General features: G+C 41.5%; 1 protein-coding gene across 5 annotated transcripts in view; it reads left to right on the top strand.

The window, feature by feature from the left end:
- Positions 1-2,820: 2,820 nt before the first annotated feature.
- GGACT (gamma-glutamylamine cyclotransferase) overlaps positions 2,821-17,187 on the top strand; it is a 65,368-nt gene continuing 51,001 nt past the window's right edge. For 2 of the 5 annotated variants that reach the window (XM_049867236.1, XM_049867238.1), the window contains exons 1-3: positions 2,821-3,001; positions 11,788-12,299; positions 12,401-12,575. The gene's annotated coding sequence lies outside the window, so the exon portion shown is untranslated. The remainder of the gene's footprint in view (positions 3,002-11,787; positions 12,300-12,400; positions 12,576-17,187) is intronic. The other 3 variants (XM_049867239.1, XM_049867237.1, XM_049867241.1) reach the window with 3 other exon arrangements.

Genomic DNA, 17,187 nt, shown 5'->3' with positions numbered 1-17,187 from the left:
GGTAAAGTGAAAAGTACCTCGGACGGAAGAAGTAAAAACCTGCTTTGACATTCTTCAGGCTGAAATGACACAGATGAAGACAGCTGCAAAGTTAACAGGAAGCAATGTTTCTTTCAAGGACACACTAAAGTTTTAGTGTCTCCTGGCCCCCGTCTTTGAGTGGTTATTGCTTTCTCACTGAAAACCCTTGTTCCGTAAAAGCGCTGACTATCAAAAATGCTGCTGTTTGAAATTATCAGTAAGAATGATAATTTGCCAGGCGGAACCAACTTACTTTGACATAAAGAAGTAGCCTTGATTTCCAGTCCAGGTATAGAGCTTCTAATAAAAGATTTCCAGACACATGGTTACCCATCCATCTTAACTTTGTGGTCTCCAAGGAGATAGGACTCTGGCTCCACATCATAGCGCAGATTGGATGCTAAACCCTTTGCCTTCAGCCCTGTTTTGCTTGAGCTTGTCAAAACACTTTAAATTTTTAAATTTAAATTTCACCCAAACTCCACCTTTCTCTGCAAATCTTATCGTTATGTATATCTGTAATGCTTTCAAACTACATAGGTGCGAGGCAGTGTTATGTATGTTTCTGTAATACTCGCAAACCACATACGTATAAGGCGTTGCTATGTTTGCCCCCGTAATGTTCTCAAACCACATATGCATAAGTCACTTATAATATGATGTAAGAAGTAGAAAATTCCTGAGTTTAGAAATAGAAAAAAATAGAAGTATATGAGGTATGTGGTAAACAACCTCCCTAAGTTGGCTTGGAACCTGCGATAAAAGAAAATGTAACACATAGTTAAATCTCCGTAAGGTGGTTTTGAAACAATAGGTATATCATAAACAACCCCTTAATCTCCGACCTTTTTGAAAAGATGCTCATCTCTGACCTTGGAGAGATGTAACACATTAGTCTTTGTTAAATATGACATCGCCTAGCCCTTACCGGGTGAGGCCAGGGTGAGAAAATCATATACAGACCCTGGAGAAAGCAGAGGCAAAGTATCACTCTCTAGATCCTGACACTCTTCAGAAAGGAGACCCTTCCAGAGGTGTAGGCTGAGACTTTACCCACTGCTGCCACCCCTGGACTCCAGCTACAAGGGTTCTCTGCTAAGCATGAGCCATGGTTAAGCCTTTCCTCTGAGACCACTTACTAAAGGTAAAAACCTGAAGTCTAGAAATTTGGACTGTAGCCATTGGACTAACCTTATATTATCCTGATTCTTTGGTCCTAATTGAATGTCTTGTGGTTTTACGTGCATGCCTTGCCAGGACTATCATGCAATAAACTAAATGAGTTTAGCCATGATACATGTGAGCATTTATTTATTTTGAAATTAAAACCCACAGGACATTTATAATAAATTTGTCTTTATCTTTGTTTGGTGAGGCAGACCAGGGTTCCTCTCAGTGCATCTTCCTCATTGCAATGAGCCAATAAATCTGGCTTTCTCTGACTATAGTTTTGTACCTGATGGTCTTTGGTTGATTGGCCACATGCTAATCATGTGACCTTGGTAAGCCATGTAACCTCTTCACCTTTCCCGTCAAATAGAGGAAATTCTCTGCCTTGCCTTTAAAATGTGCGGGAAAGAATTGAACGTGATCATGTATATGAAAGCCCTCCAAAACTCCATAATTACAGGGATAGAAGTATTCCTTGGAACTTCTACTTTTAATAAACAGGTTCAAGCATAAAAAAATTTATTAGTCCTGATAATATACATCTCAGTGTACACTATTCAGTTTCCCTGACTTAGCTGTCACGTTAATGAACAAGGGTTTTATGTTCGGCTGGATGTGTTCAAATCTTGGCACTCTTGTTTACTGTCTTTGAGTCAGTTATTTAGCCTCTCTGAGCCATTTCATATGTAGAATAGTAATGATGGTATCTACTTCATACTATTGTTTGAAGGATAAAATAAGAAGGGTTATATTGTGCCTGGCACATAAGAGTTGCTGAATAAGTGTTTATTTCCTACATCTATGGCTCAACATACTCAAACTATATTTAATTTTGTAATATCTATATTTCAAGGCATCAGGTTAGCATTATTTCCTTTAAAAAGTTAGTCTATGCATAGCAAGATCTGGTCACTTAATTCAGGTTTGAATTTAATGGTAGTAATTTTTTTAAACTTAGCTTCATCAGTTGGTTTACTCCACTTGTTAATTTCTTTGCCATGGAAATTGTTTAGCAGTAAAACCTGTTGTTCCAAGTAAAATAACCTGACAAGATTTAAAAAAAAAAAAAGTGGGGGTGGGGAGAGATCCTGCTACAGCAGATTTTTACAGCCAGCTTTGTAAAATGAAGGTAAGGAGTTCAATTTGCAGAATAGTTACCTGCCTGCAGTACGGTATTGTATCAGCTCTGAGTGTGTATGCTCAGATGTGACACCTTGGTGATGTGTCTGCCCTATGAGATGCATTCGCAGGTATGTGTGAGTGGGGCCTAATTTCTAAGAGTAGGCGTGTGTATGTGTGTGTCTGTGTCCAACATGAGGTCAACACTGTGCATGGGTGTCTGCGGGTGCTACGTTAGAGTGTACGTGTCCATAGCGGGTGTGGGGGGTATCCAGATGTGTGGAGGTGGTTGTGTTTGTGTTTGCTGTGGTGCGTCCCCGGATGTACAGCATCCAACGACAAGTCAGACTGGGCTTGAATCCTCAGGCGTGCGGCGTCGGCGTGTGTCTGCCACACGTCGGTCCCGGCGTGTGTCTGCCACACGTCGGTCCCGGCGTGTGCCCAGGTGTGCACGTCTGCAAGCGCGCGGTGCCGGGCGAGGGGCGTGGCCAAGTGCGAGCGGCTGGCGGCGCCGCGTCCCGCCTCCAGGTGGCGCCGCCCGGCCTGGCCTGTGGCGGTGCCCCGCGCAGGGGTGCCGGCCCCTGCCCGGCGATTTCCGTTCCTCTGTCCCGGTCCTACGCGGTGACGGCTCCGCGCGCTCTGCGACCGGCCCAGCGCGCAGAGCGGAGGGCGGAGCGTCGGGAGGCCCCAGGTGAGGCGCTGGGCGCGGGGTGAACCGATGGGCGGGGAGGACGCGGGAGCCGCCCGCAGGCACCTCCCTCTCCGGGGGTCTCCTGGGGACCCCCGGGATGCGGGGCATCGCTCCCTGCACGGCGCGTCCCGTCCTGGCCTCACGTCCTGGAGCAGCGGAACCCGCAGGACGCGGGTGGCCCGGAGCCGGGCGAGGGAGGAGAGGCAGGCCTGGGGCGGAGCCTGGTTGCCAAGTAGGGAAGCCGACGGCCTGCCGATCCCGCCGGAAGGAAGGGGACGTTGGAACGGTGAACACTTGCGCACAGCTCGCCAGCGCACGGTGCAGCGGGTGCAGTTGCCAACGTGGGCGATTGGCAGAAAACGTTAGAAACGGGCTTCACGTAGAGAAGCGTCTTGCTCTTAATAAAGAAAACTTAATTGTTGCAAGGGTAGTTTAAAAGGATCTCTAAATTGAGTGAGACTAGCATTTTTTAGAAGTTTCTGTTTTTAATTTTAGAGGTTTCCTGTTTTTGAGATCAAAAGAAACCTATGTTTTGTGAGTTTGTGGTCTTAGGTTTCTTTGGAGCTATTAGTGAAGCATCTGAATTTTTTGAGATATTTTCCAATTTTAGTAATATTGATGACTAAATATACTTACTGCTATTTCACCCTTAGCAAAGGTAACACCATAGTCTCACTCTAAACACAAAACAAGTATGCAATTTGCCGAACAGAGATTCTTGACTCCAAGCTTGGTAATTATTAATATTGAAATGCTAAGAATATGTACTAGACTTGTAGCAATTTTTTTAATAGCAGATTTTTCATTTTGTTAAATGTCCTAGAGAGAAATCATGAATTAAAAACTAAAGAATATACCTAAATCAGTTGGATCGATATGTATAAAGTGTAGGTTTTAAAGACATACACGCACGTGCACACACGCGTCTTCATATACATTATCCTATAATGGAAGACTGTTTTCCGTTGTGCCATTGAATTTACTGAAATGCTAATATGGAGAGCTTCTGCAGTTTGCCCTCTTTTGAAAAAATGCCTTGTTTTCTCTGAAACTGTTCCCAAGAGAAGCCAGAAGTTCCTGAATAAGCAGAATGTTTGCCCTGGTAAAGAGCATTTGTATTTTAAAAGCTGACTTGCAAAGTTCAATTAATTTCTGATTGGTGGATTTTTGTACAGAAATATTTTTTAAGTAGTTGACCTCTCTACCCAGGGCCTTAACTATTAATACTAGTCCTGAAGAAGGTGGTTATTAGTGGTTGCCATGGAGGCTGACACTCCTGGTTGACTGCATTTAGTGACGGCACGTTACTTACCTTCTATTATCTTCAATTTTGTCATCAGTATAATAGGGCATATGGAGTATTTGGAAACCCTCGTGGCACAGCGGTTAAATGCCATGGCTGCTAACCAAAAAGTCAGCGGTTCGAATCCCCCAGACGCTCCTTGGAAGCCTTATGGATCCGTTCTACCCTGTCCTATAGTGTCACTATGAGTCGGAATCGACTTGAGGCAACAGGTTTTTTTTTAATATTTACCTCATAGGTTTGTTTTGAGAATTAAATGCATACATTTGGTACATTAGTAAACACTCTGTTAGCAACCACATCATCTTATTACTTTATTATTATTTTCCTTTACCACAAAAGACAAGTGGATCTGAAAGGTTTTTAATTCCTTGTGATGCAATGACCCCTTCTTCTATTATTGCATGAACCCCCATTCATGAGCATTATATGGAAACTACTGTTGAAGAATTGCTGTCTGAAAGACTTACAGTTTCTAGTCAAGCTTATAAAGAGCTTGGAAGTCATCACTCCCATCCTCACAACAAGATAAAAAAGCTGAAAAATGAAAACCAACAACTTTTCTTAGGTCCATCAGAGAATTGGGGTCACAAAGCAAACTGCTGGCCCCAAACTGGAGAGACAGGCAGATATGAAGATTCACCTCTTACTGGGAGCAGAAACCTCCATCTCTAGAGGGTAGGAATACTGAAAGGGTAATTGACTAATTGCTGGAGACTGGGCATGGAGATGGACTGACTTGAGAGATGAAAAACTCCTGGAGGCCCAGCCTTAGGGGGTCCTCACATTTTCATGAGTTTTATCTCCAGAAACCCCACCAGTTCTTACTGTGTTGTGAAGAAAAATCCGCTTGTGCTTCCAGCAGGGCTGGGACGGGGGGACAAGTATTCATTTTGGAAATAGTGCTGTTTATTCTTAAGGACAGCCTGCTTCAAGGGAAACTATTTTACCAGAACCTGATCAACATGGAAGAAGGGAAATACCGTACTCCAGCCCTTCTAGCTTTTGAAGTTGGGAGAGAATTGCCCAATTACATCCCCTTCTAACCTTGCATGTGGAGACCAGGAAACATCCAACTCTGGTCCTCTCTAGCCTTCTTATTTCACCCAAGGGGTTAAAAAAAAGGATGAGAAGCACTTGTAAAGTCACAACACAGCACAACACAGGGGCTCTGGCTCATTAAAAGATTGAGACCTAATCAAAGGATTATAGACTTTCTCCTTCCTCTATCTGTTACCACCACCTCAACATCAACAGGGCTTTACAGGGGATTACAACAGAAAAAAAAAAAAAAAACTCAGTTCCTTTTACCTGATGCATAATGTCCAGCTTTCAACAAAAAATTACTAGATGTGCTAAAACCTAAAACCCATTGCTGTTGAATCAATTTCCACTCGTAGCAGCCTTATAGGACAGAGTACAGCTGCCTCATAGGGTTTCCAAGGCTGTAATCTTCATGGATGCAGACTGCCACATCTTTCTCCTATGGAGCGACTGGTGGGTTAAAGCCACCAACCTTTCAGGCAGCAGCCAAGTGCTTAATCATTACACCATCAAGGCTTTCATCCATTAAACCCATTGCTGTCGAATCGATTCCGACTCATAGTGACCCTATAGGACACAGTAGAACTGCCGCATTGGATTTCCAAGGAGCGACTGGTAGATTCGAACTGCGACATTTTAGTTAGCAGCCATAGCTTTTAACCACTGCGCCAACCAGGCTCTGACAAGGCATGCTAAAAGGCAAAATAAAACTGCCTGAAAAGACAGGGCAAGCAAACATCAGAACCAAACTTGAATAATGGCAGAGACTTTAGAACTATCAAACCAGGAATTTAAAATATCTATGATTTATATTGCTAAGGGCTCTAATGGATAAAAAGGACAACATGCAAGGATAAATGGATTATGAGCAAAGAAAGGAAAACTCTAAGAAAGTATCAAATGAAATGGTAGAAATCAAAAGCACTTTAACAGAAATGAAGAATTTCTTTGATGGGCTTACCAGTAGACTGGACATGGCCTAGGAGAGAATTAAAAGAAATGAAGATAAGTCAATAGAAATGTCCCAAACTGAAAAGCAAAGAGAAAAAAGAGAACAGAATATCCAAGAACTGTGGGACAATAACAAAAGGTGTAACATACGTGTAATGAGAATACCAGAAGGCTAAGAAATAGAGAAAGGAATGCAAGAAATATTTGAAGTAATACTGGCTGAGAATTTTCTGAACTGGTTGACAGACATCAAACCACAGAATCTCAGAAGACAAGCAGTATAAATACCAAAAAAATCTACACCTAGGCATGTCATATTCACAATGCAGAAAATCAAAGAGAAAACCTTGAAAGAAGCCAGTGGAAAAAACTCCTGTAAAGGAATAAGGATTAGAATTACATTGGCCTTTCTTTAGACACCATGCAAGCAAGAAGAGAGTGGAATGAAATATTTAAAGTGAAACCAAAACAAAAAAAGACCAACTAGAATTCTGTACCAAATGAAGTTATCCTTCAAACCTGAGAGAGAAATACAGACTTTCTCAGAAAAACAAAAACTGAGGGAATTTGTCACCACTAGACCTGCTTTGCAAGAAATGTTAATGTAAGTTTTTCAGAGAGAAGGAGAATGATAATAGGTCAGAAACTCGGATCTACATGAGGAAAGGAGCATTTGAAAAGAAATAAATGAAGTTAAAATAAAATACTTTATTTTCCTTATTCTTAACTGATCTAACAGATAACAGTTTGTTTAAAATAACAATAATATGTTGGATGATTATACCTTATGGATAAGTGAAATGTATGACAGCAGTGTTATAATGGACTGAAGTGAGGAGTTGGGAATACCTAGGTTAGTTGTAAACTCTAGGGCAAACTCTAGGGCAGCCACAGGGGGGAAAATTATATATATATTTAAGAAGTATAAGTGATATACTGAGAGGGAAGAAAATGGAATCATACAAGATGTCTAATTAAAATCAGAGAAGTAAAAAAAAGTGGAAGACAAAAAAAGAGCAAGGGCAATAAATAGAAAACATAAATATAGTAGATATTAATTCATTAATCTTACATGGAACATTCACCAAGATAGAGCACATCCTGGTCTATAAAACACACCTTAACACATTTAAAAGAATAGAAATCATACTAAGTATCTCATAACACAAAGAATTAAACTAAAAATAAAGATAGCTAGAAAATTCTAAAATCCTAGGAGATTAAACAACATGAGTCAAAGAAGCATCAAGAGAAATATTTGAAATATTTTGGACTAAATTAAAATGAAAATACAACTTATCAATATGAGGTGCAGCAAAAGCAAAGCAGTGCTTAGAGAGAAATATATAGCCTCAAACACATATATAAAGAAGAAGAAACATCTAAAATCAATAACCTAAGATCCACTTTAGGCAACTGCAGATAAAAAAAAAAAAAAATCATTGCTGTCGATTGGATTCCAACTCATAGTGACCCTAAAGGATGGAGTAAAACTGCCACATAGGGTTTCCAGGGAGTGGCTGGTGGATTTGACCCGACCTTTTTGGTTTTTTTTTTTTGGTTAGCAGCAGTAGCTCTTGCCCACTGCACCACCAGGGCTCCACCTAGAGGTAGAAGAGCAAATTAAATCCAAAGTGAAGAGAAGGAGGAGTTTGGGTGATGCAAATGGCCAACAGGTTGGTGGTTTGAGTTCACTCAGACGTGCCTGGGAAGAAAGGCCTGGTCGTGTACTTCCAAAAAAATCAGCCACGGAAACCCTGTGGAGGACAAATCTGTTCTGACGCACATGGGGTCGCCGTGAGTCAGCACTGAGTTGACAGCAAATGGTAGACAACTGGTAAGCAGAAGAAAGAAAAAAATAGAGCAGAAATCAATGGAATTGAAAAGAAGATTAGAGAAAATCAGCAAAACTAAAAGCTGGTTCTTTGAAAAGATCGTTAAAATTGATAAACCTCTAGCTAGGCTAACGAGAGAGAAAGGGAAGATAAATTACTAGTATTAGAGCAGAATAGACACAGAGACACACGCAGACGGAAGGCAGATGCCATGTGAGGATCATCTACAAGCAAAGGATTGCCAGAGATTGCTGGCAGTCACCAGAACCTAGGAGGGAGACCCATAGAAGAATCAGTGTGCTTAAGAACCTGATTTAGACTTTGAGCCTCCAGAATTGTGAGAAAATCAATTTCTGTTCATTCAAGCCACTCACTTGTGATACTTCTGTTACAGCAACACTAACAAATTAAGATAACCAAAAAAACCATTGCCATTGTGTCGAGTCTGACTCCTAGTGACCCTATGGGACAGAGTAGAGCTGCCCCATAGGGCTTCCAAGGAGTGGCTGGTGGATTCAAACCACCCACCTTTTGGTTAGCAGCCGAGCTCTTAAGCACTGTGCCACCAGGGCTCCAGTAAACTAAGATAGGTTATATCTATTAAATAAATTGAATCAACAGTTAATAACCTTCCCAAACAGAAAGCAACAGGCTTAGATGGTTTCCCTGGTGAATTCAACAAACATTGAAAGAAGAATGAACACAAATCCTTTTTAAACTCTTCCAAAAAATAGAAGAAGAGGGAACACTTCCTAACTCATTCTATGAGGCCAGCTTTACCCCAATAGCAAAAGCAGAGAAAGACATTACTAGGAAGGAAAATTACAGACCAGTATCTCTCATGAGGAAACCCTGGTGACGTAGTGGTTAAGTGCTATGGCTGCTAACCAAAAGTCGGCAGTTCAAATCCACCAGGCGCTTCTTGGAAACTCTATGGGGCAGTTCTACCCTGTTCTATAGGGTCGCTATGAGTTGGAATCGACCCGATGGCAAAGGTTTTTTTTTTTTTAATATATGAACATGGATGCAAAAATCCTCAACAAATCAAATACAGCAAAGTGTAAAAAATTATACAGTATGACGAAGTACATTTTCTCCCAAATATGCAAGGCTGGTTCAGCATTCACAAATCAATCGATGTAGTCACATCAACAAGCTAAAGAGGAAAATTCATATGATTAGATCAATAGATGCAGAAAAAGCATCTGACAAAACTCAGCACCCATTCATGACTGAAAAAAACCTCTCAGGAACCTAGGAATAGAAGTGAAGTTCCTCACCCTGGTAAACAGTTGGCTCTCTGCTGGGGACAAGGCAGTTCTCTGAATGAATAGAGCAGAATTACTCAGCAGTGTCAGTTGAGGAAAAGATACCCTAGAAACCCAAACCAAGGGAGAGTCAGTCCTAGAGGGAGGCAGAGTCGTATGTAGATCAGAGTGGGGTCTAGATGAAGAGGGAGTTCTTCAATGTGGTGTTGGGATGGCACACTCCTACAAGGACAGCATCCTGTGAGGGCCCTCAGGCAAAGCTGCACAGGCCCCCGTGGCATGGAGGGTAGTGGGTAGCCGTAAATAAAATAGAACAGGGACAGTGTCCTATTCTGTTTAAGCCACAATATTTAAGTGTTTTAAATTATTTGTTCGTTTTTCTCTTTATTTTACCTAGTAAGATCTCTGGAAAGTTCCCACCTGTATCAGCTGTCTGAAGTGGCATCACTGGAAGGTTCTGTGCCCACATTTCACCTGAGCATTGAAGAGCAGTTAGGGCACCCCTGCAGGCTGGCTTGGTGGTATAGAGCAGCAGTGTGTGAAGACGGAGAGGTCCCAAAGAAGGGGGAAAGTAAGGGGGCAAAATCAAGTGACCTTATTCAGCAGCCTTCTGTAGAACATTCTCCATCCAGGATTAAACCTTGCTCATTAGAGGTTTATTAAGAGAACCATAGCTTCTGTTAAACAAGACCATCCAGCATCTTAAGGGATACATTCTTTAACTGAAAGTCTGTTGTCAGCTAAACTGCTCAGGGCAATAAAGCCTGGTTTTAAAATGGAAGGAGCTGCCCCTGGTCTCAGATCTGTATAGGCAGAGCTTACTCTGTGTAAGGTGGTGTTATACTCCTCTACTAGATTTACAGAAAAGACTCGGTCATTAGAAGTCTCAGGTGGCTGTGGCATTGGGAGGTAACGACGTAGTAAACAGCTAACATGAAGAAGGGAAGAGTTGATGCCAGATGGGCATTGTGCTGGTGACGCACAAGAGATGAATTCTCCCTGGAGGACTTCGGGGAGGTTGCCTTTAGGCTGAACCTTGAGTGGGGAGTAGAATTTTAATAGGCAGAGGAGTGAAAATTTTATAAGAAGGAGACCAAAAAAAGCCAAACAAACAAATCACATCCGTTGCTGTCGAGTCGATTCTGACTCATAGGGACCCTGTAGGACAGAGTAGAACCGCCCCATGGGGTTTCCAAGGAGCGGCAGCTGGTAGGTTCCAACTGCTGACCTTTTGGTTAGCAGCTGAGCTCCAGCAGAACACCATGAGCCAAGATAGGAGGCTTAAAATGCAACTGTGTTCAGAGAATCCCTTGAAACTGGTATGCTAAGACTGGACACTCTGGTGATGAACTTTAATGCTTGATCAAGGTTCAGGTTTGTTTTTATTATGAAACCGTTTAAGCAAGCATAAAAGTGAACATACAAGGAACTTCAAACAAAAGTAGAGGGACTAGATAATGAACTTTCATATACCCATCAAGTAAATAGAGCAATGCTTGTTTGGCCATATCTGCTTCTCATTTTTTAATTTTTTTTCCTGAAGTAGTTTACAGTAAATTCCAGACAACATGACATTTCATTCCTGAAGAGTTCAGTAGGTACCTTCCAAAAAGACATTTTCTTATATAACTAATATCATTGGCACACCTAATGAAATTGACAATAATTCCTTAATGTTTTCTGAAACCCAGTTAATATTTTTGAGGCAATCATATTTCCTGGATTGCCTCAAAAATGTGCTTACTTTTGCTGTTTGTGTGCATCAGAATCCAGACAAGGCCCACACATGGTGTTTTGTGGCATGTCTGTTTTTAACTGAGATCAAGAGTTTAGAAAACTTTTTCTGTAAAGGGCCTGATAGTAAATGTATCAGGCTTTGTAGGCCGTGTGGTCTGTGAAGCAGCTACACAACTCTTCTGTTGTTGTGCAAAGTAGCCATAGATGATAGGTGAATGAACGAACGTGGCTGTGTCCCAATAAAATTTTATTTTCACGTTTATGTTTTGTTTTAAAATCCGCTGGTGGGTTCGGTTTCTCTGAGGGACATCGCTTTCTTTTATGGCAATGATTTTATCGATGTGACTTGGTCAGCTGCCTCTAATTTGTTTGGTTGCTTTTTGTGCAGCGTGGTTTAACTTGCTCCTCTGTGTCCTATAGTTCCTGTAAATTTGAAGGTTGATCTAAAGGCTTAATTAGGCTTAGATTCACCATTTTTGGCAATATTTCAGAAATGGTTTGAATGTCTTTTTTTTTTTTTTTTAATGTGAATTAATCTGACTTTAAAAGACTTGGAAATACTCATCTAAAAAGTTCAATATTCCTAAAGTAGGCTTTGCCTGATGGCTAAGATTATACTTTTTCTTTCTCTTCTTATCTTACCTGTAGGAGAGGATATAGCTGTTATTTCTCAAGGAGCTCAAGAACTTTTGTAACCTGACCCTATGAATACCAGTAAATTTCCATTAGTCCTTAAACTAGCCCACGCCAGAGCTGGCCCACTCTGCGTGCACAGAAGGGCGAGCTGTGACTGCTAACTGACCTCAGTAGAGAATGTAGCAACAGGTGGAACGAGTCAGAAGAAAAATCATCACTTGGACCCTATTCCGAAACGAGAGGTCTGACAAGAACCACGTCACCTCCTGTCTCCTGGCCGCCTTCTACGTCTGCGCGGCCACCATCTTGGCTGCCCAAATCACGTATGAGCCCTGCTTCGACATAGTTTAGGGAGTCAGATAATTGGCAAGTCTGAGCACAAGGACCCACCTTCCCGGGTTTGGTAACAGTTTGAAGCCCTCTGCCAAGTCAGTGAAAATTTCTACGAAAGGCATTTTGGGGCCTCTGTGGATGGTGGATCACATTTTTTCACTGGAAATACCTTCTCTGGGCCCATTCCCAAGGTCTGAGATAGCCTCCAACAGGGTGTGGGTCACTTGTTTCTATTTTTAAACCACTCTTAAACACTTTCTTTACGTGGCTTCTTCTTCATCTTGTCCCTCAGGAGGATTGAGAGCTGGATATTTGGTCCACAGGTGTTTTATGGTCACTCTGTAAAACAGAGATACTTATCCTCGTGTCCCATGGAAGAATTCTGAAGCCAAGAGCTTTTAAAACTCTTAGATGCGCTGTGGTGCTGGATTCCAGGGTAACATAGATTTGAAGAAACAAGCTTACTGGTAAGAATTGTTTTTCTCTCTGTTTTAGAATGTTCATTGTGCCTGAATTCTAGAGCACCAGAGGAAATATGTTGACAAATAGTGACAATTTGAAGTCTTTTTTCTCATTTTAGAATAGTAAGGGAGAAACCCATCATTGTTCTGTTCATTTAATTAAGCAATTGTGCATTAAGTTGCCCTGGGCTTAGTTATATACACAAGGTTAAAAAACAAGGTTAGCATTAGTAAATACAGTAGGTCTTAGAACTTATATTCCTCACAAGGGGAGACGGGCATTAGTGTTGTGGTCAAGGGTACCAACTCTTGTGTCAGATGGCCTGGCTTCAAATCCTGGCTCTGCCACTTACTAGCTGGATGATTCTGAGCTTTTTAATTCAAAAAGTGGGAATAATAACAGTGTCTACCTCATAGGCTTATTGTGAAGATTAAATGAGAAAACCCACAAAAAGAGGTTTGCATAGTATTTGGCAATTAGTAAATGCTCAATAAATGTGAAATTTAAAATAACTTTAATAGCGATCAAATGAAGACTAAGGTGGAGTATGACCAAAAAAAAGCCCATTGCCTCCAATGTGATTTCAACTCATAGCAACCCCGTAGGACAGAGTAGAACTGCCCCATAGGGTTTCCAAGGCTGTAAATCTTTGTGGAAGCAGACTGTCACAGCTTTCTTCCAAGGAGCCACTGATGGGTTTGAACTGCCAACCTTTCAGTTAGCAGCCTAGAACTTAACCACACTGCTCTACAGGGCTCTTTGGAGATGTATAGGTGAAGCAAATGTATAAAGTGAGTTTCATGACCCAGTCTTAACTGGTTAAGTAGGGACTGGGGAGGACTTTTCTGAGGAAAAGACTTTTGAGATGTGGGATATGGAAGGCCACATTTTTTAACCAAATGAAAGTTGGTAAACTGAAAGGGGTTGGAGGGTGGACAGCAGAGAAGAGGCACAGTCAGAGCCCTTGCCACTTCATGAGGTATGTCCAATTTTGTGTTTGTTTTCTATTGCTGGCATAACAAATTGCCACAAACTTAGTTGCTTCAAACAACACAAGTTTATTATCTTACAATTCTGTAAAGCAGAAGTCTTACATGAGCCTCACTGGGCTAAAATCAAGGCATTGGCAGGGCTGTCTTTCCTTCTGGAGGCTCAAAAATCTGTTTTCTTGCCTTTTTCAGCTTCTAGAGGCCACCCACACACCTTGGCTGATGGTCCCCTTCTTCCACCTTTAAAGCTAAGCAACCTTAAATCTCTCAAAACTTCCTTCTGTCATCACATCTCTCTCTCTGACCCCAGCCAGGAAAAGTTCTGCACTTTTAAGGATTGGGCCTACGTGGATAATCCAGGATGATCTTCATATCTCAAGATTCTTCACTTTAATCACATCTGCAAAGTCCCTTTTGCCATGTAACGTCATGTTCACAGGTTCCGGAGATTAGGACTTGGACATCTTTGGGGGCCATTATTCTGCCTAGCACAGATTTGAAGAGATGAAAGAAGGCCAGCGTGGCTAAAGCACTGGCAAGGAGGAGATGGAGCTATGGAGAGAGTAAGGCAGAAAGGGCCTTATTGGTCGTGTTAAGTATTATAAAGTTTATCCCAACAACAAGAGAAGGTCTGATGAGATTTAGTGCCCCAAACCTGGAATCAGCCATTTTTCCCAGGAGCTCTTGTTGCTTTGTTTTAAAGTGGAAAATGGTATTTAGAGACCATGATCTGGGCCCTAAGGGTGCTCATTGCCACTGGGTTGGTGGTGGTTTTTAAGCTATTTCAGTGGACAAAGATAGCAAAACACATTGTTCCAGATAAAATGTTTTCATACTGATAGCTCCAAGCCCATTTACAGGTTTTTATTTAACCTTATAGATCTTATATCCGTACCTTCTCCCGTGCCAGAAATCTGTTCTCACCAACACTAGCATAATTTATTCAATCATTTATTTATGACATTATGAACTCATGGATATTTATTTTATATTTTGGGTTGTAATCCAATACTGTTACTTATTTCCTTGTTCAGATTTTTCCAGCTTTGACCATAGCCCCTTCCTCCGTCTTCAAGACAGCAGTATACATCTTCAGATTTCTTTCTCTGTACCTCTGTTTCCCTGTTTTTCTCTAGTTCTCTCCCTCTCCTTTGCTTCCATCATCACGTCACTCTCTCTGACTCTGGCCCTCCGCCTCCCTTTTTTGTCGATGTTTTATTGTGGTAGAAATACACGCAACAAAATGTTCCAGCACAGCTGCTTCCGCAGTTACAATTCAGTGACATCGATTACTGTATTTTTATGCAAATAGTGTACGTGGTATACTTTTTTTTTGCCAACCACGTAACCCCCTGCACATTATTTTCGTAAGCGTGCTATGCCAATTTCTGTGGGTTATATGTGTGGGCATGTCATTTATGTGGGTGCATTATTTGCGAAAAATACGGTACATTTTTCATGTTGTGCCACATTATCACTATCCTTTTCCAAAATATTCCGCCACCATTAACATAAACTTAGTGTCCCCCAAACAGAAATTTCCCCTCTCCTTCTCCCTTCCACCTCTGGTAGATATTAATAACCATTGGTTTCTATACATTTGCTTATTTCATATAAGTGAAACGATACAATATTTGTTCTTTTGCGACTGACTGATTTCACTCAGCATAGTGTTTTCGGGGTTCATCCACGTTGGGGCCTGTGTCCGAAATTCATTTCTCTTCACAGCTGCGTAGCATCCCATTGTAAGTATAAACCACATTTGGTTTAACCAATCACTTGTCGATGGACATTTTGATTGTACCTTTCGGCTGTTGTGGAAAGTGCTGCAGTAAACACTGGTGTACAGATTTGTCGGTATTCCTGCCTTCACTCCTAGGATTTAGATTGCTGGGCCATATGGAAATTCTACGTTCAACTTTTTGAGGAGCTGCCAAACTGTTTTCCACAATGGCTGTACCGTCTTACATTCCCATCAGCAGTGAATGAGGGTTCCAGTTTTTCCACAACCTCGTCAGCACTTGTTTTCTGTTTGTTTTGTTTTTTATTGCCATTCTAATGGGGGTGAGGTGATATCCCATTGTGGTTTTGATTTGAATCTTCTAATGGCTGATGGTGTTGAGCATCTTAGCCGTTGCTTGTTGCCTTCTGCTTCCCTTTTATAAAGATTGTTGTGATTACATTGAGCCCAACTGAATAATCCAGTATCATCCCCCCATCTCAAGATCTTTAATCACATCTACGAAGTCCCTTTTACCACGTAAGGCAGTATATTTCCAGGTCCCAGGTATTAGGATGTGGACGTCTTTGTGGGCTGTTATTCAGCCTGACTCCCCTTGTAACGCAACAGCCAGTGCAGAATCAGAGCAGCTCTCCAGACGTCGTAGTCACAAGTTCTAATACTAGATGCTAGTAATGCGCCCACTCTGAGGCAGGTGAGCGTGATCCAGACTTGAGGACCCCACCTCCTCAGCATTGGTATGAGGGGCTTCCGAGTGACAGGAGTCTTTGGCACCACATGCCGAAATGCTGTCCCTAGTTCAGAGCTCAGCTGAACTGCTGTCAGAGCCTCCTTTGATTCATTCTCTAGGCCCACATTCTCACCACAGGTGGGCCCAGTCCTGCCTCTGCCTTGATGGTGTTCTTGTATTGCCGCTGTTTTACCTTTTTAAATTTTATGCTCTGTTGCCACATGTTACACTTTTCCATACTAGCTTTAAGCACTGCCAGACTGTGAACTCTGGATGAGAACCATGCCTTCTTCATTCTGATTCCCCCATAGTACCTTCTGAGTCGTACTCAGTCGGCCATTGCTGAAAGAAAGAACATGTTTCCTGTGAGTTGGGGGAGTTCTTATGGCACTTTGATATTTTGAGTTTATGCTGGAATAAATTAGAGTGAGAAAGAGTAAATTAGAGAGAGCTTCTCATATTATGCTGTACTCCTGTCCATGTGCTCAGATTGCTACATCTGCTTTTAAGCCTTGTCTCTCTTCTCTTCAGTGTTAATTACCTCTTCCTGCTGTTGTCATCTGTACTTAGGAGTATGCAGGGGATAAACTAATGAGCATTAATATTTCTAAATCTCATGATGGTTTTACTAATTGATGAGCATTAAATGAAATTCGAAAAAACATTCTTTGAACCATCCGTTTTTAGAATAATCATAACTGCCTGCTCTGAGTTACTCTTTTTCCCTTGATTTGGTTTTCTATAAAGTTAACATGCAGATTATAAAAGTCTAATAAAAATTTATGTGGGGAAATTAGCATCGTTTTATAAATGAATAAAGAATGGTTTGGTGGCATTCATGGGAGTATTTACAAAAACTAACTCGTGGTTAACTTGAAGGTTATGTGAAGAATTGTGCAAGATATTTTATGATAGAAGTCAAGTTTTTGCTCACAGATAAGCCAGGTGCGCCAGCGCCCCAGGGTTCCAGGACTTAAGATCAGCCGTGATACAATGTGAATAAATGGGCTATAAGAAATTTCCAGAAGCTAGATTACCTGCTGCATCATACTAAGTTTCTTTCTTTCTTTTTTTTTGGTCACTTTACATCTGTGCTAACTGGCAAATGTCTTAAACAAACTGAACAAACGTTGTCAAACACCAGTGGTCCAGGTTTC

This window comes from Elephas maximus, chromosome 23 (assembly GCF_024166365.1).
Source record: "Elephas maximus indicus isolate mEleMax1 chromosome 23, mEleMax1 primary haplotype, whole genome shotgun sequence".
Taxonomy (NCBI): Eukaryota; Metazoa; Chordata; class Mammalia; order Proboscidea; family Elephantidae; genus Elephas; species Elephas maximus.
Note: the sequence above shows the minus strand (reverse complement) of the source record. Positions and strands in the feature narration are given on the sequence as shown.